We start from the raw sequence: 26621 nt of genomic DNA, 5'->3' as shown, positions 1-26621 counted from the left end.
CTATATTGCAAGTTCTCCCACCTAGAAATCATGGAGGGGTCTGAAATTTTCATCGTAGGTGCCAGTCCACTGTGAGAGAGATCATCTAAAAAGAATTATTTGTGTGATACAACTGCAAATAAGTATTTGAACACCTGTCTATCAGCTAGAATGCTGACCCTCAAAGACCCGTTAGTCCGCCTTTAAAGGTCCACCTCCGCTCCATGTATTGTCCTGATCAGTTGGACCTGTGTGAGGTCGTCACCTGCATAAAGACACCTGTCCACCCCGTACAATCAGTAAGACTCAAACCTGTAACCTGTCCAGGACCAAAGAGCTGTCCAAAGACACCACAGACAAAATTTGGAATGGGCTACGGAGAAATTGCCAAGCAGCTTGGCGAAAAAACGTCCACCGATGGAGGAATCATTAGAAAACTGGACGGTCAATCTCAATCGGAGCGGAGCCCCGTGCAAGATATCAACTCGTGGTGTCTCAATGATCCTTAGAAAGGTGAGGATTCAGCCCAGGACTACACGACAGGACTTGGTCAATGACCTGAAAAGAGGTGGGACCACCGTTCCCAAGGTGACTGTTGGTAATACACTAAGACGTCATGGTTTGAAATCATGCACGGCACGGAAGATTCCCCTGCTTAAACCAGCACATGTCAAGGCCCGTCTTAAGTCCAGAGGAGTCATGGGAGAAAGTTTTGTGGCCAGATGAGACCAAAATGGAACTTTTTGGTCATAATTCCACTAACCGTGTTTGGAAGAAGACAAATGATGAGTTCAATCCCAAGAACACCGTCCCTACTGTGAAGCATGGGGGTGGTAGCATCATGCTTTGGGGGTGTTTTTCCTTGCACATGGGAAAGGGCGACTGCACTGTATTAAGGAGATGATTACCGCGGCCATGTTTTGTGGGATTTTGGGGAACAACCTCTTTCCCTCAGTCAGAGCACTGAAGATGGGTCGTGGCTGGGTCTTTCAACGTGACAATGACCCGAAGCCCACAGCCAGGAAAACCCAAGGAGTGGCTTCGTAAGAAGCATATCAAGGTTCTGGCCTGGCCTAGCCAGTCTCCAGACCTAAACCCAATAGAAAATCTTTGGAGGGAGCTGAAACTCCGTGTTTCTCAGCGACAGCCCAGAAACCTGCCTGATTTAGAGAAGATCTGTGTGGAGGAGTGGGCCAAAATCCCTCCTGCAGTGTGCGCAAACCTGGTGAAGAACTACAGGAACTGTTTGACCTCAGTAATTGCAAGCCAAATATCAACATTGGTTTTCTCAGGTGTTCAAATACTTATTTGCAGCTGTATCACACAAATAAATCGTTAAAAAGAAATCATACATTTTGATTTCTGTATTTTTCTTTTGAGATGATCTCTCTCTCACAGTGGACCTGCACCAACGATGAAAATTTCACACCCCCTCCATGATTTCTAAGTGGGACAACTTGCAATATTGCAGGGTGTTCAAATACTTATTTTCTTCACTGTACCTGCATAAATGTCGCACCTGAAGAAAGTCCATTTAACGTAACCGAGTTGCGGGAAGCTCGGATCTCCAATTTATGTTCCATTAAATCCAAAGTCCACGATCTGATTCAGTCCATGAATGTTACCCGCACGAAGTACTCTCCCGCCCCTCAACTGTTGTGTTTTAAGCTCGACTCTTAAAACGTAACAGTGCGTATAATAAGCTTTGTTGCCATATTTACTCGCCGTGAAATCTGCCCTAAATTTCTCTCAGACGTTACCCCCCGTCCGTGTTCTTCGGTTGAAGCGTTCCGAAAGGTGTACATAGTTGCAAAATGAAACGCACATTTAGCTCCGAGGTATTACTAATTTCACAGACGTTGCCTCTCCAAGTCGAAACCACCTCGCGGTCGTGTTCGACAGCGATGATGAAGTGTGAAACGGGTTTTGGGCCGCAATCTTTTGTCACTGATCCTGTCGAGATAATTGTGGAGGGGGGCCGCGTTACCACCTCTGTGGCGCTACCACCACCGCTGGACCGAAGCTCACCGGTATACCCTTGTCAGAACACTCTCGTCGTTTGAGGGGTATTAAAAGCATTTGACACAACGTGAAACGTAGTCAGAACTACTCTCATTTGATTCATCTCGAAAAGACTCCGAAGAAGTAGTTTTTGAGGAGTGGCTAGCCCCACAGGGTGCCCCGACTTTGACGAAGACCGAGTCGTACCTTATGGCGTTCTGGTCAGCGTGAGGAAACGTTGGTAGTCGCCCACGGTCGCCCGAATAGCGCCAGAAGAGCGTCGTTTGAACGCTAGTGAACGTCGACGATCGCCGGGAATCGGCGGAGAACGCCGGTCCGGGAAAAAAAAGTTTTGAACCAGCATTCATCAACGTTTAATTTTAAAATGCTGCAGAACATTCAAGAACGTTGGCGGAACGTTTTACTAACCTTCGCCGAGCGTGCGCGCGTTTGGCTATCGTCGGTCGGTCGTTACTTGGTTGTTACTTAATCGTTTGCTTTGCGGTGAACGACCACTGAACAATCCCGTAGCGCACACAGCGTGTAACTGAAGTCAAACGAACGTTTCCCGAACCTCGACGCATGCGGCTATATAAACCGATGTTTTGCATTCTTACTTGCAGCGCTAGTTGCTGAAGTCCGCACCCCAACTTCTTTTCGTCTCGGCGGCATGTTGCTGACTGAAATTTCCAACGTTTTCGTTCCACTGTCAAAATTACACGCCAGCAAAACGCTGTTCTGTCGTTATTCACCCGTTTAGTCACACGCTCAACACGCTAGGCTAACGTTGACAAACCGCTCGTCGCGCGCCAATGACACGTTAGCACACACTAATGGCTTTGAGGGGTATCTTATTTGGTCGCTGTGACACGCTTAATCACACGCCAGATGTGTCATCCTCATTTGACAACGCTGAAAAATAGAACGATTGAAATGTTCAGAGAACGTTGACCAGAACGTCAGGGTGTGACGGAGCCTTAAACAGCCCGAATATCGATTGTTGTGACGATCGACTGCGCGGAAAGCAAACGCGGGTGAAGGTCAATAGAAAACATTTTGCGGGAAGCGTTCGGCTCGCTCTCCCGCTCACGTTAGCTCTAAGTGCGGCTGCGGGTGTAATTTTTCGAACGGGTCACTCGCCGGTAAATCATCGCCCGGGCGTCTGCGATTGGGCCTGGCGTTAAATTAAAAAAAAAAAAAAAAAACGAAAAGGAAATAACCTGTGATTAAAGGAGAAAGAGTGACATAACTCATGTTTAATGGTAGAAAAAAAAAACCCAGCGGGAAGCGCGTTGGCATCGAGCCCGCTCGGGCCGACGTAAATCCCGACTCCCCGCAGATGTCGCCTGTAAAAGGTCAGCGCGACTTTGAGTCACGGCGCTGTGTTGGGTGTCAAAAGGCAGAAGGGGGCTCATTCGTCACTTTCACTTGATGGTTGCCGAGCGTGCCGACATTTAGAAAACAAACAAACGAAATGTGAGAACTTTTTCTTGCTTCAAGAAAGGAAACGCCAACTTGGCCCCCGGTCTGCACTTTGGACACCCCTCGACAACTAGCATAAGCTAACTCCAATTATGTCACATGACATGTTTATGTCAAGTTTCTCTAAAAACAATTATCCAGAACGACGTAATCTTTGACACATAAGTCCCCACGATATAAATGAACTAGATTTGATTGCAGCCGTAAAACTGGAAATCCTGTAAAATGACAACAATGGACCTTTCCGACCTGTCAATCCCTCGTACAATAATAGCCAATCAGATAGCCGCATTGTCTTGACCCCTGGCTTGACACGCCCCTCTCGCCGTGTTGTCCCACAAGCAATGCCGGTGGTCAGTAGCGGGCGCTTGGAAAAGTTAATGTTATGAAGAAAATGGTCCTCACATTTTTAAATTTGCGAATTGTGAACCACAAATATTCAGGAGCTTACCGTGCGTCGGCTTGAAAAGATTTTCCAAGTTTTCATAATACTCCGATCCTTAGTCACAATTCAGGGGAAATTATTAAAAATATGATCGCATCGTGGGTGTAAAGACGGCGTTGATTTCTCCGTACCCGACCTGACGTGATGAATACGCTCTCGCCATTAAGTCACTTCACCGGCCTTTAGAAACGACGCCGTAAAATCCACACTACCCCCAGGTGTACCCCTGAACGTGACCCGAAAGTGACGACAACTCTCCGTGACTTATTGGAAACGATCGACTTTTCTCTCAGAGGATGCGATGAATAATTCTCTTTTTTCCCAATAGCGGGACCGAATTCCTGCCCGAGGATATTTGGTCAAATTGTCTTTTCTCGTCATTTAAAGGGAAAAAAAACGTCGACAAACTCTTATCAGCGCTGTGCATTCTTTGCCGTGGGAGCTTGGATAATTGATGATGAGGATGGGGGGCGGGGTGGCGGGGGGGGGGGGGGGGGTCACAGTCTGCATATACTGCGCCCGTCTTGGTGTAGCGTGGAAATAAAGTTTACCTTCCCGTGGCGGATTCGCTGACATGAAGAGATGTGAGGAAATTGAAATTACAATCATCATTGGGAAATATTATCCCGATTGGCTTCACTCCGCGCACTTTTCCTACCTCTAAACGACCGAATCACGATATGAGCTTTCATTTGACGCGGGCGAAGGACAAATCGGAGAGCGCAGACCTCCTCCAAGGCGGAAAGTGGCGTGCGACAACGTTTCCCGTCATCGGCTGTTAGTTTCTCGGTAGCGTTGCCACAAGTCGGAGACAAACCCCTGGCCCAACAGGTAATCGGGGTCAAGAAACTATGCCGAATAATAATTCTCGACGGAGGATGAAGCTCTCCACGTCAGTGAGGAGTTGAGTTTAGCCTGGGTTGTTAGTGGAATGCCGCGATCAGCGGAGGCGCACACCTGCGCCTGATCTCAAGTAATCATGTGCCATTTATATCGAACCACACGTACGGTCTGGCCTTCGTCCCGACACTTCCTCATTCTGTTCCCGCTCTCTCGTGTACCGACACCTGCCCGCCGACCGACCTGCCTCTTCCCCCTGCCGATTCCAGTGCTGTTGCTACCGCTGACTGCCCGTGGGGTTTTCGACACCGGTCTGAAGAAAGACCCTTCCCAAACCGCCTCTCCGCCTCCTGAGGTCTGTATTCGGGTTCAACCCCGTGTTCTGGTCGTGACACGCATTCGCTGCATGTACCAGAGTACTTCCTGTGCGTTTCTTCAAAACCAAATCATCTGTATCCCGTTTAATCTTACGTCTCTGGTGTAAGATGATGTTTTGGGATCATAGTTTCTGATATCTTTCAGGTTTCGACTATCGGTATGGACAATTCTAGAGAATTTCGCCTCAGATTTTTGTAACGGTTCGCGGTGGGGGTCAGCCTTCGTCCTTTGGGAAGAGCGGGGGTTTGCAATCGACCTCATTTCAGCCGGCATGAAATTACTACCTCCGCGTGCCCGACGCAGGACTATAATAAATGAAAGCGCACGTTAGCTTAGCGAATAGAGGCTTCTCAAAAATATTTAGGAAGGCACCCGGGCTACGCGTGGAGCCGAGGAGACGTTCTCAACCCTCAGTTAACCAAGTGTGAAATAGCTCCGGCTAAGTTAAGGAGCGGGGACAAACCATTAATTCTGATAAAAAAAAAAAAAAACGGGGGCGAGGTTTTCTCAAGGTGAAGTGTGGCGGAGCACCAAGAAAGTGATTTATGTCACCCCGCATAAAAATCCTCCACACCCCCACGTTTTTTTTTTCTTCTCCTTGTCTTTAACACCACAATACTAAGTCAAAATCCTAGCGCCCGGTCCGCTTCCGAAAATGCGATTCTCGGGCTCAGAAATTCATTTTAACGTGACCATGAGCACAATCTCGGTGTGATATTTTCTCTCCCGAGGTTTTGCGACGGCAGACTTTTGTTGCCGAGAGACCGTCTATTAAATAGAACTCTTGACGCCTGGCGGCATCTCGGATGATCTAAATGAGGTTTTGGTTCTCAAGGCAGCAACATGAAAAACCTTCTGTTCGAAGGTTCTCATCATAAAACGAGATTATTGTTGAATATAGTATCTCGGGTCAGACATTACTTTAGATAATCCAGTCGAGGTTATGCCTGTAAAGTATTTAAAGGTCAAGTGTTAGCTTTGCTGCGTTGTCGTCGCACGCGGCTGAGTGAGGCATTGTCGGCTGCGTTCTTCAGAGCCGCCGCGGTCCGCAACCCCGACGCCGGAGCCTTCGCAGAAGCCGTGACTGCCGAACGCGGCGGCTTATAATGGAGCCGAGCCGTGCTGCTTTAGGGGGTTGTCCGTAGCCGCCGCAATACGCGTTGAACGACACCGCTGCGTTGTCGTTGCACGCGGCTGAGTGCTGTGCTGTGGCAGCGTTCTTCAGAGCCGCCGCCGTCCGTGAGCCCGGAGCGCACATCGGCACATTTTGTACGCGGATCTTTTGTTACGTTTTGAGAGACTGATTACGTGGTCCGCCCCATACTATTAATTTTTTTTTTAGTAGCTGTATACACACTTACCTGTCATTCGGAACCCACGAAGCTCTCGTCCTTTGCGCCCGACAAACGGGGTCTCTTGGAAACTTGCGAAGGTTAAATCCATCCTCACGAGTGTTTGAGCAATGTCCACCGATGCAACGAGCCGGGATTTCGGCTAACACGAAGGAACAACGAGCTACCTTCCCCGCAGGTAAAACGAATGGAAACAAACGAGTCCACTTGAGGGCGGGTCTGTCCTTTACGTCACTTCCTGCTTCTTCTGGAAAACAAATCCCTCGAGAGGATTTTCACGGCGGGAGTTACAAAAAGCCAAATATGTCAAAAACGTGGTGAAAAAACGCACAGGTCCATGTCGGCTGCCATTTTTTCATGAATAAAATACTAAAAATCATGCATTTCATGACAGTGGCACTTTAAAAATGCAAAAGAGAGGAAACCAACCCCGAGTTAACCCCTGCATGAGAGGAAATAACGAAAATAATAATCAAAGAGAGCACTTATCGCCATTGCTCGGCGGAGCTATCGCTGCTCTGGAAACGAAGCATCAAAATGCGCTAACAATCGCTTTCGAGATGTCAAAGCTTGCCCGGGGGAAAAAATAAAAAAAAAAAAACAGGCTTCATTTACTGGATTTCTTTCAAGTCCAGTTCGAAACGTTCCTCCCATGCGTCATTATTCTCACACGAGATGTGCGGAGCATCACGCATAAAGAATACATCCAGGGTTTGTCACATCCCTAATTGGGCAAATCAACGTGCCCATACAAGCCCGCGGATCTGCTTTATTAGCTTAATCAGCTCTCCCGAGTCGGGACCCGGGGCCAGCTTAAGACCCCTTGTCAAATTGTTAATAAGGTCCTTGGTCAGGATCAGGTCAGAGCGCTGCAGGCTTCTGGTAATTTAAGGGAAGCGGAGGCGAAGAGTTTTTGGGCCGAGAACTTTTCCGCCGGGAAACGGACCGTCGCCGAGTCGGCCGTTCCAAACGAGCCGGTGCGGCGTCCCGAGGTTTATCCTCGACGCGTCGCCGCATGAATAATAAACACCCCGGGGTAGAAATATGCACGCGCACATTTAATTCTGCGAGGATATCGCCTCCCGGCTCGTTCCAATTAAACAACATTACGGTTCTGATTTACTTACTTTACGCCGGCGGTCCGTGGCAGCGCAATAACAGAAATTGAAATCCTTGCAGTCGCGGACCAAGACCCCCGTAGATACCGCCGCGCGGGGAGGGTAGAAATGGAACCCGTTCATTATAAAATCGCAGTCGCGGATTTGAAATCGTGGACCCCATCGCGAAGAGAACGGATTAAGGCCGGGAAACGTTTTGGGTCGATCCAATTCAGCACGTGCCGCCTCTTGCTAATTTCCATCCGTCGGTACGTGAACCAAATGTCGGCAGAGGCCGACTGACCCACATTCAAGAGCGAAACATGTTCGGGTATGTGAAGTGTAATCGGCGCGGAAGCTGTTTTGACAGCTAACGCGGGCTCCGGCGCGTTAATGTCACATTTTCCGCCGGATGAGCATGCGGATGGTGTCAGGTGGCGGACAACCTGCTCCCGTTTTTTGATTTGATGCTGAGGTTGTTCGCTGAAATATCGCAGCGGTTGCTCTTATTTATGCATTTTCATCTTTCAGCGGGGATTAAGCGGTTTATACGTGTCACTACTTGCACCGCCGGAACGGGCGCCGGTGCGCGTGTTGCGGAGCAGCCGCGGCGGTCGCCAGGAGCCGCGTCCGAAAGGCGAGTCGCGGTGAGCGAGACAGCAAAGGAGGCAAAGGGCAGCCGGCGGTGACGCGTCGGCCGTTCTCGGCTCGGGGGCTGCTGGGTCGCTGCTGGGTCGCGGACTCCCCTGGTGGAAGGGGTTTTGCGGACGGCTCAATGCTAAAGGAATCCGCCGTGTTTTGTTTGTGTAGGCCGGGTGCGCACTAGGCGACCTCAGTCCTCCACACTGAAAGAGATAGACCGAGGGCCCTGTTCTGGGTGTTCTGGCTCCACATGGAACATTCTGTACGGTGTGGGTTTTTTTTTTTTAGTGAACCACAAAAACATGGTGTGATTGTCAAGGAAGGAACAGATGGCTACAAAGAACAGGAAACCGGCAAGAATTAAGAGAGAAGGTGGATAATTTGGAAGGATTGATCACGACAGAGACTCTTCACTCTTTGCTTTTTGGCCTCATGTACAGTACATACTTCTGGTATCAGGGCAAAAACCTCCTACTAGTTTTTTCTTTGCATTTGGATTTTGGACTTTGGTCATTTCCACGGTCCTTGTTAGCGTTTTTTTTTTTTTTTTTTGCTAGTTCAATTAATTTTCCCTATTCGAGATTCCTACATTCGTGCCGTGTCTCCCGATTTCCCTGCACTTGGGTTCTGCAACTATTACCCCCCCCCACCCCACACACAAAAAATCCTCAACCTGACAGTTTCGAGCCTTATCCGTGTCTTATTTCATCCATTCACTTAAATCCAATTAGAGGTGTTTAAGCATAATTTCCCAATGACTTCCTTCAGTCAAGATAAAGACAGAATAATTTTTCAGCCTTCAATGGCTTGATTACTAGTACAGAGAAGATCAATAGCGACATCAATACCCGTCACGGCGTAGCTGAAGCAAACTTGTGACTCGGAAGCGGCAAGCGCCGCTGTTTTTAACGAGCGTGAAGCCGCAATGCCCGATCTGACGGACGGCTTTCATAAAGCAAACGTTTATTATTATTTTTTCCAAAAGGACAACAGTCGGATCAAAATGTCATCAGCGGCTGCTCGTATTTCAGCATCGGTCATTTCCCGCTAAGGATGGCGGCACGCATGAAAGGGCGTTAAAGGGGGTTAAAAAAACAACGACTACAAAAGTGAAGTGGGAAATATTCTGGGAAATTGGCTTATTCATGTTTATACGCAGACAGTCGAGTCTCTCGAGTGCCTCTGCCATCAAGTGTGAAATTAAACAACCAAGTGCTGTAAATCTGGCCCCTCGCCATGACAAGAAATATGTTATTAAAATACTCATTCTTGATCATGGAGTTATCATGGGAAAATCAAATATGCCTGTGATCCCCCCCCTTGTATTTATTATTATATATTATTATTATTATTACATTCTACATGTGTTGCTCCATCGTTTGTGTTCAAATCTCAATTGTTGAAGTCAAAACATTCCCTGCTAAAAAAAATTTCTAGAACATTTTTCAAGAGTTGCTAAAGAACTGTAGAACTTTAGGACCCAAGTCCAATGGAATTTCTATTGTTCTGTAGAAATCGAAAATCACAGCCAAAGTTCTGTAGAACAAGTTGTTCTGTCCCACTTCTATAGAATTCTATAGAATTTTTATAGAAAAGTTTAAGCAGGGTTATGACACCGATGTTGTTTGTTAGTCTGTCCGTGGCATTTTGCATTTTTTGGTGACTTATTAAAGGTAAGTGAAATGCTGCAATGCAAAGCTATATGGTTGTTTTAAATACGGGTACATAAATATGTAATTCTCTCTCTCTCTCTCTCTCTCTCTCTCTCTCTCTCTTTTTAAGGGTAAACTAGAAGTGTCTATAGAATTTTTATGGAACATTTTTAACAGGGTTATGACACCAATGTTGTCTGTTAGTCTGTCCGTGGCATTTTGCATTTTTTTGTGAGTTATTAAAGGTAAGTGAAATGCTCCAATGCAAAGCGATATGGTTGTTTTAAATACGGGTACATAAATGTGTAACTCTATCTCTCTCTTTTTCTCTCTTTTTTTTTTTTTAAGGGTAAACTAGAAGTGTCACCAAGCAGCATAAAGCCTCAAGCCAAACATCGGCCTGGAAAATATAACCACCTGGCGTCCGCACGGGTCTGTCCAGGCTGATAGCGACCGCTGTGGGCAGACAAACAAGTCGGCCTGCTGCCGTCCCGCCACTCGTGACGCCGGTAATAAAGCGAGCAGCGGGTCGGTCAGACACCAATCAATGCGGACCGGGCCTCGCGCAGCACGGCCTCCGATATCAGAGCCGGTCCCCGCGCCGCCCGCAGAGCGACCATCTGCTCTGCATTTCACGTCAAAGCTCCTCCACCGTGGATCCGCCTATCCTCGGCGCGGCGGGGGTCGCGGGGCCAGGGGGACTGAGTCCTGAGGATCCGGCCCCCGCTTGCCGTCGCCATCCGGCGTCTGTTGCAGGTGAGCATGTTGTGTTGCGTATTATACATGGACCAGTCCCCCCCCCCCTCCCCCCACTCTGATTTGAATCACTGCCAGTGGAAAACATCACTTTTAAAAAGTGTAGGGACTCACATTCTGCGGCTATTTTTGAAAATCTCCTTTCACTTTGTCATTCATAAATTGGCCCGTCCCATATTTTATTCCGCACACATTTATGTAGACACTCATTTGCGGCTTCATTAGTACCGCTGCAACCCTTATTAATTTAGTTTTTGATTTATCATACTTAAATTTTCACTTTTGAAGAAAGCACATGCTAACAAATGGTGCAAGCTAATACAAAGAACCCCTCAATCCCCCCCCCCCCCCCCCCCCCATGATATTGCAGCTTTTAGTTCGGTCCGTTGAGCAAAGAACTGCACACTATAACCCTAATCCTCACTTCTTCTCTGGTTTTTGCCAGACTCAAACCGTAAAGTGCTTCTCCTTCAGCCAGGTAAACCTGAATACAACACAAAATAAGTACACGACACAAAATATTATCAAATTTGTGGTAAAGGTTGATGAAATACGAGGAACGTGTTTGTTTGTTTTTTTTTTTATACCGCATTTCATGTCTTTGTTAATCCGTGCAGAGGAAACTCAAAATAACACTCATGGAATTATTGAATTTTAATTGTACTGTATTTATGGCGCACCGATTAGAACACCGACAGAGGTTATCTCAAGGCAGTTTCCAAATGAAGCACACTCGTCACACATTAAGAGAGCAAATGAATCGAACACTAGCTGGCGCTTGGTCGCAGAGGAGGCAAGTAAAATGTTTCCCCTGAGTGTCTTGCAAAGGTTCTATCTTGTAAAATATTTCAAATTCCGGTTGCAGTTATGCCTCGGCTTCTGGCTTGTGCTATGATTTGGGCACGCAGACATGATTAGCATTGGTAATATATAAGATATTGTTTAAAATGTGATTTAAATCCGTGTTTGTTTGTTTTACATGTTAGCGTTGTACCAAATAGGACTGATTAGACCATCGAGCCTAATCGGTCGAACACTAGCACGTCGGAGGCGAGGCTCTAACCCGAGCACTTAGCTGCTAGCCTTTCAGCCGAAGCCGGCGGAACGAGTCGAGTCTGACGCGCCGACACCGGTCTACCTTTTGAAACCTCAACAGAGAAGACTTTTTCTTTTGAATCTCTCCTCTCGTACTCTCATAACAGAGTTGAAATATCAAGCTAGAGACAACTTCAAAGGCTGTGCTGCCCCCCCCCCCCAAAAAAAAGAGAGAAGCTAATGTTTGGATCTGAAATCAATCTGCTCTCTTACATTCCATCCATAATGCACACTCCATCTCTGTAAGATGTCGCTCTCGTGATTTTATTTTTTTTTTGTGTGCGTGTGTGCGCGAGCCGCGTAGCTGCTTTTAAACAGCATTGATATTTTTCTCTCGTCCCGACGCACCGAGATGCTCGCTCTCATCTTTCTGAGATGGATTTAACAGTATAAATCCAGTCAGCGAGCGCAAACGGTCGCGAGACGCACCCTCGAAAGTGCGGTTCAAGTCGGTGCGGTTCGGTTGACATCGTAGCGCGCCAGTGAGACGAGGTGCAATTCCGAATATTTAAGAAGAACCTAAAAAATGTCACGATATCGCAACTTTGAATACATTCTAAGCACTGTGCATCTGCCAGGTCCTGAAAACCAACTCGGAATACGACAAAAAATATTCGACAATGTGCTGATAGCAAACGACTACGATGCTCTGCCTTGACCGTGTCTAAAGCTAAGTTTAGCTTATCCTCTTGATTATCAAATCAGATACACATTTTTATATGCACAGTAACTGAAAAGAGCCCCGCAGAAATAGAAAATAATCCATAACCACATTGGGTTTGCCAAACCCTCCCCTGATTATTTTTTTATCGTTTTTTTTTAAATGAATAAAATATCAACACCCAACACAACCAATTACTCAATCCTGATTGGCTCTTGTTTGTTTTGCGTCAAAATGGCTGCTGTCCAATCACAAACCTGTGTCCTTAAGGATTTTTTATCATAAATATTGAACAGGTTCAACATGTACAATCGTTGGTCCTGACCGTTTTTCCCCATTAAAAAAAATGCATTATGGAACTCACGCCACGGCAAAATCAATAATAAATAATAATAATAATAATAATAATCTTCCTCTGCAAATGTGCCACCGCTCGTAACGGGAGGAAAAAAAACAAATACTTATCTGTATGTGTGTACTTTACCACTCATTCTAATTGGAAAAGCGGCCTTGTTGATCTCGGGCTGACTCTCGGGTATCTTTATGAATGAATAAATTCATAACGCCGCTGCATCACGGCCAGCCATTAATAGCGTGATTCCCACCACGGTCCGACCCCTCTATATTTTCTATTTACGTTTGTCGTTATACGCCCGCGTCAGCGGAAAGGTACCGCCGGACTGTGAGGATAAATCACATCCGACTTTTGTTTTTTAATTTAAGGTGGCGAGCGCGACGGACACCGCAGGTTGAAGACCGGCGCAAGGTAAGCGGAAAAGTTCTTCTTCTTCACTCATTCGGAAACTATTCGGTGCCGCTTTTGATTATGGATAGGATTGCCAGATTGTTGATTTGAAATATTACTTTTGTTTTATGCCACCGCCACGCAAAAACTGACATCTTCTGCATAATGGCATGAAAATGTATGTATTCCAGGCACACTGACAACTTGCGCGCATTGTTTCAATAATTAGTATGCCTAACGGCGGCCTGACCTTTTTTGACGGTGGCGCACAAGAACATCTGCAGCCAGACACGATTAATACATGAATTTATTATAATGTGCCTTCGTATGCAGTAGTCGGAGTGGTGAGATTGTGAATATTTTTCGTTTCATTGTGAGAACATTTTGTGTGCATTTTGCTGGGATTCTTTCTATATTGTTGCATTATTTTTTAATTGGAATCAAGTTTGGTAAAAATTCTGTGGACTAAAATTTTTCTTGGAGAATAATTGAGGCCAAAAAAAAAAAATTGTGAAAACTGAACTAAACTATATTAGCTAGCGAGAGCCACAATAACATGAGCATTTTTTTTTTTTTTTGTTCTCCGATTTGTTCGTCAGAGCAAAACCAAATTCCACTAGCAAAAAAATACAATAAAATGTTGTGGTTTTATTATTTATGATCTTTTTTTCATTCACTTTTTATTGCAGTTTAATTTCATATGTAAATAATTTTTTAAATTGGTTTGATGGAATCAATTGGAATCAAGTTTGGTAAAAATTCTGTGGACTAAAAATTTTTCTTGGAGAATAATTGAGGCAAAAAAAAAAATGTGAAAACTGAACTAAACTATATTAGCCAACGAGCTAACCCACAATAACATCGGCATTTTTTTTTTGTTCTCCGATTTCTTGATCAGAGCAAAAACAACTTCCACTAGCAAAAAAAAAAAAAGAATTTTTTTATTATTTATGATTTTTGTTTAATTCACTTTTTATAGCGGTCCTTGACCATTGTTTTAATCGCCCCTTTTTTCCTGAATTATTCTCAGTAAAAAGATCTCACATTGAACACTGAAGATTTTGTGCAAATTAATTTTTTTAAGAATACATCTCGTCTCATAATCTCTCATCGGTAGTGTGACTATTTTTTTGATTTTACAGGTAGCATCAACATAAAAAAAAACCAAGCAACTTGTTCCTCTATTATCTTCAAAAGCTGTTTCTATTCCAAGCACTGCACCTTATTTGCTTTTTATAGATGAGCGCTTTGATTTTTTTTTTTTTTTTGGTTCTTCTCCCACAAATGCCCCCCTTCGCTGATCATCTTGCATTATTTAGTAAGCCGTAACGGTTGCGCTCGAGGCTACTTTTTGAGGTTACCGGCTTCATCGCTCGACTGCGAGCGGCGCTCCCGTGGAGATTGGTCTACCTGATTTTAAAGGTGCAGAAAAAACTGCAAGGCAAAGGAGAACCCTGCGCCTGCAATTCTCTACGCTGTGAATGGCAGAAATAATGACTTCCCCTAATTGGTATCCCCTTTTTTTCTTGCCCCTCTCTGGTGGAATGTTGATTGTTGGGGCTCAGATAGCCAGTGCGCCGCCTCTGCCTTATTATGTTCAGTATCATTTCACATACGCAGGCAGTGGGGGAGGGGGGCAAGTTAGATTGTCTGACTGAATGGAAAATATGAGGTGCAAAATGAGCTCCCAACCCCCCCCCCCGGTGTTGCCTTCCTCTTTTGTAATGTAAAGTGGTCGCCTCGCCTCAGAGAGAAGCTCGGGGCGTTACTTCCGTAAACAACATCCGTCCCGCCGCGGTTGAGGTTTTTGGTGGCAGGAAAAAAAAAAAAAAAAAAAATTGTGATTAAAAAAAATATAATGAACCATTGTTGAATATCGTACGTCGAGCTGCTGAGGGAAAACACACGCGAGAAAATCTATGGAAAACCCTCCAGGGTGGGATTTTCGGATTGACTCGCCATTCGATATCGCAATATTTTCCCGGCCAAACAATAATTAAGGCCGAGGCGTATTGTACCGTACACAATAATGCCGCCGAGCTGCAGCGTGAACAATAAAACACATGTTCCGACGCGCGCGTCTGAGCCCGACCACCGAAGGAAAGGGAAGTTCCTCCCTGTCGGTGCTGCGCGCCACTGCGGCCTGAAAGGTCAACAGAAAAGGTCAAAATGGAAGAAGATCACTGGTTTAGTACTTTGCAAGTCCACATGAAAAGAAGTCCAAGCAATGAATAATTTTAATTAATTTAATAATTTTTTTTGTCACCTATTGTGGCGCTTTTTGCCACAACACGGACGGCCAGGTGAAGGTAGAGTGTCGACTCGACTGTTGTTATTATTTTGAATTTAGTTTCGCCAGAGGAACCGTACATCTTCGTCAACCGAAGATGCTCTGTACTCTTCATCTAGAACTGATTGATATAATATCAACAAAATGTCCAAAAATGACAGTCGAGAATGCGCCGAAATGCGAAATCACAGGTGTCATACGCGAGGCTCGGGGGCCAGATCCGGCCCGCCGCATGATTTTATGTGGCCCGCGAAGGCAAATCACGTGTGTCAACTTTCATCATTTTTGTACAAATCGGAATGATGACGTTGAGATATTACAAGCGTTTTTGTCTTACCAAAACCCATTACTCTCGATTTCTGATTCCAATACGGGTTCATAGATTTCATATGTAAATATGATGAGTCGGCTCAAGGTTTTTATGGTTTAGGGCCCTCTTAGGGGAGCCGTAAGTAAAATGCGGCCCGCGACGAAAATGAGTTTGACACCCCTGTACTAAATGCATCATCAAAGATGAAATATGTGGATCAGAAATGACAATGATTTCTTAATTATTTCTCTCACATGATCATTGATGTATGATTTGGCGAAGAAAATAAAAAATAGGGCCCTGCATGTAAAAATTTGGGTTGAATACTTACATCTCTCACTGTGAAAAAATGCTCTCTATATCTCACTTTATATATTTTATTTTATTTTTTAAAAAATAAATCAGCACTTACTTTAAACCCTTAAAGTGAGTCATACAAATACCAATAAATGGGATTAAGAAAGATTTCACTTTTAATACTGTGTTTATCTTTAGCTCTAATATTAAAAAAAAAAAAAAAAAGCATTTATAGCATCACTTTTATGAGTAGCATCCGCATATCCATATTTTTTTCCTTCCTTTGTTTACTTTTAGCGCTCCACAAATTCCCAGCTCACGCCGCGTCGTCGCGAATTAGCGAGTCGGCGGTCACGGTCGCCGGGGTCCCCCCCAAAGACCCTCGCCACGTTTCGAAAGGGCCGCGTCCCGAGTCCGCCGCGAGTGACGGTGCATTAAAGGCCGCCCGCTGCATGATTCATCTCTTCTTGCCATCTGTTAGCAACGTGCCAAGTAAAATACGCTTTGATGCCGTCCAAAGTGAATCCAAAATTCTGGCGCCTCCCTGAAAGACAGTCAAACTCGTGCTAACGCTAACCAAAATGGATGGAATCACTTTTTAAAAAAAATAATAATACATCCCTGTTGGTTAAAAAAATAAAAATAGCGGTGATACAATTAGCTTTTCCTCAGTGAATACACTTTTCCGTATCAAGGTTTCTCACTTTTCTGCCCATTATTACGGGATGCCGGCCACGGAGGCCATTAGCGCTGGCCTTGGAGACGTTTTTTTGACCATAAAAAAAAAGAATAGAGTTATGGGTTTTATTTTCCATCAGCGAGTCAATAGTGGATTTACTTTTTATGGTTGCGCTACCCGAGGCCGGCTAAGCTACACAATGAACGCAATTTCCTCTTCATTCGCGGATAAATGGATGTACTTGAAAGCCTCAATGGAATTAATGTCGACGCATTTAAAAAAAAAAAAAAAAATTGGCAATGTTCTCAGACATCGCCAATATCGTCATCTAGTAACGCGCTTGTCACGGGCATTTATCATCGATGATAAAAAAAAAAAAAATTGGTAAATGCGTCACGATTTGTTGTCATGTCCGCAGCCCATTTTTTTCATTTTTTTTTTTCCATTTTTACTCTTTTTTTTTTTTTTTTGCTCCGGCTGAGATGAATTACTCCTGCAGCCGGCAGTGACAACGCAGCTTATGAAGGGACGGCGGCATATACGGCTTTGTCTGTTATTGCTCATTTCTTTGGCGCCGCCACAGGAAAATCACACCGGAAGCGCGTTACGGGGGGATCGAGAAGATGAGAGAGTCTGGCCCCCGCCGCACGCAGGGAATGGAATGTCTCAATCCGTAATCCATCTTCTATATTTCGTCTTGATATCTTTTTGCCCCCCCGGCGACGCCAATGAGGGCTATTTATTTATTTCCGGGGTCGGCGGGTAATCAAAATGGCTTCCCCGCGTGAGTTGTAGCTATACTGCACGGTTAGCGCGTGCGATTTTGCGTCAGACTTGACTTTTAACATGTGACACGGAGTTTAAAAGAAAAATGAAAAATGTCTGAATAAGTGGCTCACTTCTACTGTGCCGTTCCCTCGCGCGGCTTTTACAAAGAAGTTCAAGGACAAATTTCGGGAAGGTAAAAAAATTCAGAAACATCGCGCTAACTATTCGCTCCTTTTGACAACGATCAAACAGATGTTGGCTCCACTTACCATTTCATATTCATGCAAAAAAAAAAAATACGTATTTTGAAGATGACCTTTGCACCGTTCCCATGGTAACCGGTGTCGGTGGGACCGAGATTTCACAAAAGCGTTTCCGAACCTTCGAGGCGCGGTGGGGAAAAAAATCCCGTGACACGCCGTCAAACAATAATGATTTAGACGTCAATGTGTCCCAAAGTATGCTCCAATAATTTTTCAAATTCATTTTGCGACATGACAGTGATGTCTTGTTTATCGTCGTGGGGGCTAAATTCGGCACTACCCCTGCAGTAGGGGAAATCTGTGAAGTAGTGGGCACATTTTTGCGAGGGAACACAGTCCTCTGAATAGTAAATGGCTTTAAAAATAATTTCACTCACTTTTTTTAGCCACACCATACCTGATTTTTTCTTTAATAATTCTGTTTGCTGCTGACATACCAAGCAGGTCAGCAACAATGACAAAAAAAAAAAAAAAATACCTTAAATTCCATAATGTGGGAAAAGGAAGAACCGGTAAATTTTTTTCCCTGGCCGCAAAGCCCTTCCTCGACCGTTCACATCATCGTATCCTCCGGCTGTCTCGAGACTCGGATTTCGGAATTATGAATCCAACTTCACCCCCCCCCCCCCTTGTCTTTATTACCTCATGTTTTTTTTTTTATGTGCCCACAGTTTTTGAAACGTGTCACCGAATAAGGCCTCGCCAGGCGGTTTGTGGGTTATGGAAACTCAAAAAAAAAAAAAAAAAAAAAAGAGTCATCCTCCGAGGCTTTGTCAGAAACATCAATGAGTCCCGAGCGGTTCCTCGTGAAAACATTTGTTTACTTTCCAGCCGAAGCTCCGGTTGTGATCGCGGATTCACTGAAGGCGCCGAAATTCACCAGGCAGCCATATTAAAACTGTTTGCCCCTCTACGGATCCCCACCCCCCGTTTTCAATCCCCTACCGGCGTTCTTGTGCTCATCTGATGAAAGAGATTGCTTGGGTGTTGCACTAATGAATTGGCATTATTATTAAATGATGTTTAGAAATGATGACCCAGTTTGCCCCCCCATGATTGGAGCAGAAACTTTGAAAGCCACATTGACAATTAGGGAGCTGAGTTATTTGTGGCGTTTTTAAGAACTATTTGCAGCTCGTTGGCGCCCCCTTGTGTACTATAGAGGAATGAGCCCTCGTGTGTCATCGGGTTCAACTCCTCAAACTCTTTGGGTACAAGTACCCCTTACATGTGTAATACTATTGCTAATCGAGCATTATTTTTTTTTGCAACATTTAAACATAAATATTATTACATCTTCAATTAAAAAAAGAAACTTAAATTCAGTCGAAATCAATATGTATTCGTTTTATTATTGTTATTATAATTATCATTATTTTTATTATTGTATTTATTATTTATATTATTGTATTATTTTTTATTATTGTACATCTATCTGACATGCATCGTTTACGCTAACAACATGGCTGCAAACAGGTTTACAAAAAGGACAGTCAGTATTGACAATGTAGCCAGTGACAATTAAAATAAAGGGACTGGTTGCTTTAATTCTTGCTAGCAAAAAAAATGAAAATAAAAAAAGACATGACGGAAAATCATATTTACATTTTTGGGGGGTTTTCGGTATACGGATGGAAGAGCAGAGGCATGATTTGCATTCATACATAGCCAAAAGCAATGATTTCGCCATGTTTGAAATTTTTGACCCGAGGTATGTGCTTCCAAGCCTCTCCTTTACAGCTCTACATGAGAGGAGTGTGAGAAAGAGGGGTAGAAAGGCTGTCATCGATCACATGAAAGGTTTTAATTGGCCCAAATCTAAATAATAAATAAATAAAATGATCATAATCAATCATAAATAATTTAAAATAAATAATAATAAATAAATAAAATATTTAAAATAAAATAAATAATAATAAATAATAATTTTACTATATTTATCCTATTGCTGGGGCCTCGTTTTTTTTTCAGACCCCCGAGTGACAACTCGCGGCCCTCCTGGCAGTCCAGGAACCCTAGATTGAGAACCTAATCTCCCGTTTTCAAACTTCAGTCGGCCCCTCATTTGGCCACAAGGGGGAGATCACTAAGCTGCAATGCTCACAACATCCCCTCTCATCTGACTGATGAAAAATTTCATTTTCATTTGGAATTTTTTGCTTTGTAGTTAATTACATCGACCACGACTTCACACCACCGTTTTGAAGGCAAACACGACTTAGTAAATGTTGATCGGGGCTTTTGATTCAAACAATTTATCTCAAAGCAATTTTTTTTTTTTTTTTTTGACACTATATTTCGAACCTGCTATGGAGTTTTTTTTTAAAGTGAAATTTTGTTGGCCGGGCATTGACCCCGATTTTCTTGGCGGTACACACACATGAATGCTGCCACCATGGTTTAAATTGCTAAGCACACGAGTCATTAGCGCCGACTTATTTCTTCGTTTGGGCAGCTGTGTTAATTTTTTTTTTTTTTAGGCTCGGTGGGTGCGGACGATGGTGCGGCAGCGGGGACGTAATTGTGGCCTCGTAAACGACGAGGGCCTGAAATTACGAGTATTTGTCGGCTGTGTTGCAGGGTGACATCTCCAGGACTTGAAATTGAAACTTTGGTCGACTGAATCTTGTTTATTTATTCGTTTTCTGGGTAATCAGTTAATACCATCGATGTTAATTTTTATTTTTTTTTGCACTTGTTAGATGGTCTGTCTGACACTGGTGTCAAACTCAGGGCCCGGGGGCCAGATCTGGCCCCGCCGCGTGATTTTATGTGGCCCGCGAAGGCAAATCACGTGCGTCAACTTCGGTGATTCTTGTTGAAATCTGTATCTAAATTCAGAATGGTCAAACCATCAATGATAACGAGCATTTTTGTGTTCGCAAATATGAACAATGGTTCAAAGACCCTTGGCTTCTGATTCCAAGACTAGTTCATAAATTTCGTGTAAATGCGATGAGGCGATGAAAGATTTTTGTGGTTTCAACTCTGAAAGGAAACAGTAACAACAATGCGGCCCGTGACAAAAATGAGATGAGGGGTAAAAAGTGGACTGAGTAAAGAAAAACTCCCCTCTGGAACTGCCGCTGGACCCTGAAGAGAACCACTTTAGAAAATGGATGGAGGGATGTAGGACTGTATATTTAGGAGAAGCAATCATTTTGACTGATTCCACAGTGTCTGAAAGACTTTCCTGGATTTCCGTAACATCAGATCCGTTTGAGGGTGAGGGGATTGTCGCAGTCTCGCAAGACTGGCCGCCGTCCACCCGTGTTCTTCAACGACCAGGACCAGATGTCTATCCCACGCTGCGGAGGTGCCTGCAGAGACTCCGCCGCGATGACTACATTAGAGATTCTCGCGAAGTTTCCAGCCACCTGGAGGGATCCGCGTCTTGACTGATCGTCGACTGGTGAATCACGCCACGCAACTGCGGATGATGTATATCGCTTCGAATCATTTCAGCGTTGTATTCTGGTCTCTGTGGGACGGCGGCGGCTCTCCCGCGTCTCTTCGCGGTTGCAACATCACCGTTTTGGCATTTAGCTTAATGTTCCATCCGCGCTGGGACATAATGGAGGAAAAACACTCGACGTCTGTTTTGTGGGCGCCGAGGAGGGCATTACCCTGCAATTTGACGGGGCTGAATTACAGCGCGTTGCTGGAACGCACCAGTCAAGAATATCATCATCTGAAAAAGGTTTTATTGTTGTTTTGCGCCGCTTTAAGTGTCTTTAGTGCCATTAACTGCGCAACAAAATTTCACCGGGAAAAACTCTTGTAGATGAACTTTGAGGCTGACTTTCTGCTGATTATTTTCAAAGCCCCGCCAAGACTGGTGAGGGTGTTTGTGCCGGGTCGGTGGGGGCGGGGGGCTCCATTCCAGACGTGCCGTGGCTGACAGGATATGATGTCAGCTCTGCCCAGACTACCGTGACTCATTGTTATGTTCATGCCGTCTTTTCGTGTTGGCCTACATTTTCGGGCACCGCCACAGCAGTCGTGAGATTCACTTGGTTTGCTCAATGGTCTTGGTTAGAATTCCGGTTCTCAGCTATTGTCTTCCATTTGTTTAGGCTGGTGTGGTTTGATGCTCTGGGATATTTAAATTGAAACGCAGGATTGCTTAAAATGTTTGTCGATCGTTTAACCTGGTTACCATTAAACCAGATTAGAGTTTCCTATAGATGTCTACGGTTCTTGCACTAGCTTAAAACAATTTCCGAAAAGTTTAAAGAAAGTCTGCCGGACGTTGTCATGACATCCCGCGCAACATATGGGGTTTATCCGCAACACTCACTTTCTTCCCTCGTTATAAATGTATATAAACACAAAAGAGATTAATACGCCTTTGGAGATGGTTTCCAAATAGCGTTTGGGAGGCTTGAATCGCGATCCATGTAGCCTGGGCTATGTAAACAAACGGTAACGCGTGTGTGAATGTAAACGTAGGCAAACACCTGCTGACCTCAAACTGACCTCGGTTAGTTCAGCCTCAAGGACTAGATGAAATTAGTCCCTGGAAAGACTTCCGTGATGTATTCACCTGGAAGAAAATCTTGGTTCCAGGAGTACAGAGTTCCAGAACCCTTAGTGAGGGCTATTTGGTCCCCGGAGTCTGGTCCGCATCGCCGGCAGTAAGTCGGACTTGCTCCGCCCAAGGGGCAAGTCGGTAAACGCAGAAATTGGATGGATGGATGCATATTTTGGCTTATATTGCCATAAACTTTGTCAAGTGATCTTCGAGGTTTGATGCCTCGAGCTTTATTTTGAATTCTCCCAAAAATCAGTCTCCAAAATCAATAATCTTTCTTTTCATCAGATTCCCGAGTTCATGTGGCTTAATATTGAGTATTTATATACAGATACTAATGAAGCCACGATTCCAATGTGTGACGGCATCTCAGATTTCCCTCCGTTACGTAAATCATTTCGAAGGACTGCTCCCGAAATATCAAAAACAAAGCACGGGAACCCCTCCAAAACAAGTTTATGTTTATAAAATGTGCACATGGATGTTTTGAGACACGTGGGTGGTGTAGTTTGAGGAAGGAGAGGCTTGAAAGAAAGGGAGAGTTTCTGGCAACTTTCAAGTTTTGCAGTTCTGGGAGGTTAAAATTGCTTGAGGGGTTCTGAGGGTTCCCTCGCGCATCCCTTTGGTATCTAACCTCTGTAATTAAGTGTGTGCAGAGGGGGAGCGTCGGGGGTGGTCCCCGGTGCTCCAGAACGACCAGCACTTTGGCACCATGCTCCGCACTCGCGTTCCCATCTTGACCTTGCGAGGCTAAATATGGTCCCTTAAAAACCGGCGAGAGGCAACCTGGATATTACCCTGTGCAGTACTAGTAGCTTTTGACTCCTGCCATTTCAAACGTCATGGAAAAAAAAAAAAATATATATATATATATAAAGCCCGGTGGAGTGATTTTGTGATATGAAGAAAAGTGATTACGATCTCACACAAAGGAAATGTCCATTCAACTGGCCTTATAATATGGAATATTTGCATAGCCAGTGAACCTATTCAAATATTGGAATGTTAAAGGCCTCCTGTATTGAAATGGATGATTTTTACTATGTTATTAATGGAAAAAAAAAACGACAGCCAATACGGGCCCATGCATTTTTTCACCACAAAACATGATTTTGACATACAGCTTTTTGTAACTCCCGCCATGAAAATCCTCTCGAGGGATTTGTTTTCATCAGTTTTACCTCCGGGAAGGTAGCTCGTTGTTCCTTCATGTTAGCCAAAATGCCGGCTCGTTGCATTGCTGGACATTGCTTGAACACTCGGGAGAAGGGATTTACCCTTCATAAGTTTGCAAGAGACCCGGTTCGTCGTGAAAAATGGATTGCACGGGTGCAGAGGACGAGAGCTTCGTGGGTTCCAAATGACAGGTAGGTGTGTATACAGCTACTAAAAAAATAATTGTTTGGGGCGGCCCACGTAATCGGTCTCTCATAACGTAACAAAAGATCCGCCTACGAAATATGTCGATGTGCGCGTCGGACGACGTCGGGCTGCTGCGTCGCTTCGGGCTCGTGGACGGCGGCGGCTCAGAAGAACCCATCTAAGAATGGCTCACTAAGCCGCATGCGCGCAGTAAAGCTGCCCGGCTCGACGGCATTGTTCATCGCGTACTGCGGCGGCCACGAACAACGCCCTAAACCAGCACGGCTCGGCTCCATCATAAGCCAAACCGGCCGGCTGCGATGAGCCACGGTGGGTCATCTCCGCCGCGGAAGCGGTTCGGACGGGGATGCGGTTTGGCCGTGATCGCATATCATCTGAAAATGGCTCGATACAATAGTGTAATATTGCCCCGGTAACTTCGCTCGGTTGTGTGGTGTTGTACTTTTCGAAAAGAGCTTCCGTGTCAGAAGGGGCGTGTTCGCCTCCCATAGTTAGGGTGCACCGCGTGTTTTCATTGGCGGTTGTCCGGGTGACGTCACGGACGGAGGATGCAGCCAATGTGGCGACCACTTGGATGTCGTAGAATGACACTTCCGCGACTTTGCGCATGGATGATGCGCTCTCCGCTCACATTTATTTTTTCTTATAGATATTGACATGAATAATGTTATATGTATTTTTCATTACAATATTTATTTGGGAATGTTCATAGGGATGACACTTGGGCTTTTAGGCTTGATTATTGCAGTAGCTGGGAAACACAAAAAGAAGATATTTTGCAATTTTTAAGAATGGGGCTGGGGATCTCTGTACAATATCTTGGACTTTATAGCGCCGTTGACCACGATCATAAATCATCCCTTCACGACTACCTGCCAAAGTCAAACAAAAAGCAGAAACGTGGCAGGGTGCCCTCTGCGGCGGAGCCAGCGTGCCACTGAGCAGGATCAGGGCGGACCACCGGTGGTTTTTGTCAAGATTGTTTGTGGTTGACGGATTGCTAGTTTGCCGCTGCCGTTCTGGTTCCCTGGACTCTGCGGAGGGCAGAAAGGTTCGGTGAGGCAAAAAAAAAAAACACAAAAATAATTCTGTTCAGAATTGGAGCGGCTTGTGGAAGAAGCCCCATCGGGAGCCAGAGAGGCGGAATCTGAAATTATAACGTCGCACTGGATAAACAGCTCTTCAGACAGAAGCCAATCCAGTACGATTGGATCTTGGGTTGCGCTGCCGCGACTGCTCATCTGCCACCGAGTTAACGTGGCATAAGTAGTGACATGTGTTCTCGGGTCCGTTTTAACATTTCTACCCTATACAATGTCACCTTCATTGCTCAGAAGGCTCAACTTGGAAAGGTTCGCTGGAAAAATGTAATCCCCCCTTTTTCAAAGTGTTGAAAAGCCCCGCCGGTGTTTGTCATCATTTGCTTTGCTGCCATTTATTTCCAGTCCCGGTTGGAAGCCCCCACGTTTTCAAATGTCGTCGTGTGCGCCACTGCTGCGATTCCGATCAATCGTGGTTTTGCTGAAGCCGTGGTTGACTGGGAGGTGGGGGGGGGGGGGCAAAAAACCCCATTCCTCCTGGCCGAACTCCAGATTTGAAAGATCTCCACTAGCTTCCCATCAAGTGTCTCCATTTATTTAATCGGACAGACAGCAAATCCTCGTAGGGTTGTTGATCAAAAAACATCAAACGCCAAACACTAACACTTGTCTGCTCCAGTGAATTTCTGAAGAAATGTTTTTATCTTATCGTGATGATTTATTTTCGGGATTAAATGAAATAACCTGGCTCCAGAGTGCGTGACTCCGAAATGTCTGGAACCCACCCTGAAGCTTTTCGTTCCCTATTTCTGCTCCTATCACCCAACGCTAAGATCCTCAGACCGGAACATTCAAACCAGTCCTTGCTTCCGTCGGCAGGCACGATAACCAAACAAAACACACTAAAGGATCATTAAAAGTATCCAAAATAGCTCTTAAAAAAAAACATTGTGTCACTTTCTTGCTCGCTCTAAACTGAGGTTCTGTGGTTTTGGACGACTCCCCAACTTTCCTTCATCCCGTCGTCTCCATAAATCAATATCTGTCCAAGGGGGTGGAGTAGTTGATTAAAGCCAGTGTGTAATTTGACAAAGTAGTACTTTTACCTATTTTACCGACGCTAAACAGATTTGCAGATCAGCAATACTTGAGCTTGTACGTTGTGATCGTGTTTTTATCCCCCCCCCAAAAAAAACCACCCTCGTAAAACTGATGGGACGGGTATAAAAGTGCACTTTTACATCACATCCGCTGTATCACACAGCACCTGTCATATAGCGTGTATTTTATTTCCAGCACTAGAAATCAATATCATTCACTCAAGTCCAATAAAGCCTTCCAAAGAAAAAAAAAAAAAACAAGTTTATAGTGTTGGAGTTTTCTCTTCTGCCAGACTAAAAATGTTGACATTAAAGACACCTTCTGGTACTTCACTTAGAGCCACTGGTTTAACATTTAAGAAAAAAAAAAAAAAAAAAACTATAATGTATTAACAATGCCTTGCCACTGAGTACAGGAAGCAGCAGAAGGTCTTTGAACATTTCGTTTCATTTAAAGTGTTGAAAATCTAAAATTACTCACTTTTCAAAACATCTGCAAAATTGACCGAATGTGTGTGTCGGTACTAAAAACTTATTTTGCTTTGCTTGAGTTTGTAGATCAGGATTCCGCCGATATTCCAGACTAGGAGTGCAAGTACTTGGATTTAAGTAGCCTATTCGCTGATAATGAGTACTGATAGCGGATACTATTAGGTCTTGTGATTTTGATGACAATGACAATGTTATGCAATCAAAAAAAATCCATCCCAAGAACACCATCCCTACTGTGAAGCATGGGGGTGGGAGCATCATGCTTTGGGGGTGTTTTTCTGCACGTGGGACAGGGCGACTGCACTGTATTAAGGAGAGCATGACCGCAGCCGTATATTGT

At 44.7% G+C, this 26621-nt stretch overlaps 1 long non-coding RNA gene across 4 annotated transcripts in view; it reads left to right on the top strand.

Moving 5' to 3' along the window:
- LOC133492911 (uncharacterized) overlaps positions 1-26621 on the top strand; it is a 49250-nt gene that overhangs the window by 617 nt on the left and 22012 nt on the right. For 2 of the 4 annotated variants that reach the window (XR_009792792.1, XR_009792793.1), the window contains exons 2-4: positions 10217-10624; positions 11070-11102; positions 13104-13146. This is a non-coding gene — a long non-coding RNA (uncharacterized LOC133492911). The remainder of the gene's footprint in view (positions 1-10216; positions 10625-11069; positions 11103-13103; positions 13147-26621) is intronic. The other 2 variants (XR_009792794.1, XR_009792791.1) reach the window with 1 other exon arrangement.

The sequence above is a fragment of the Syngnathoides biaculeatus genome, chromosome 19 (assembly GCF_019802595.1).
Source record: "Syngnathoides biaculeatus isolate LvHL_M chromosome 19, ASM1980259v1, whole genome shotgun sequence".
NCBI classification, from domain to species: domain Eukaryota; kingdom Metazoa; phylum Chordata; class Actinopteri; order Syngnathiformes; family Syngnathidae; genus Syngnathoides; species Syngnathoides biaculeatus.
Note: the sequence above shows the minus strand (reverse complement) of the source record. Positions and strands in the feature narration are given on the sequence as shown.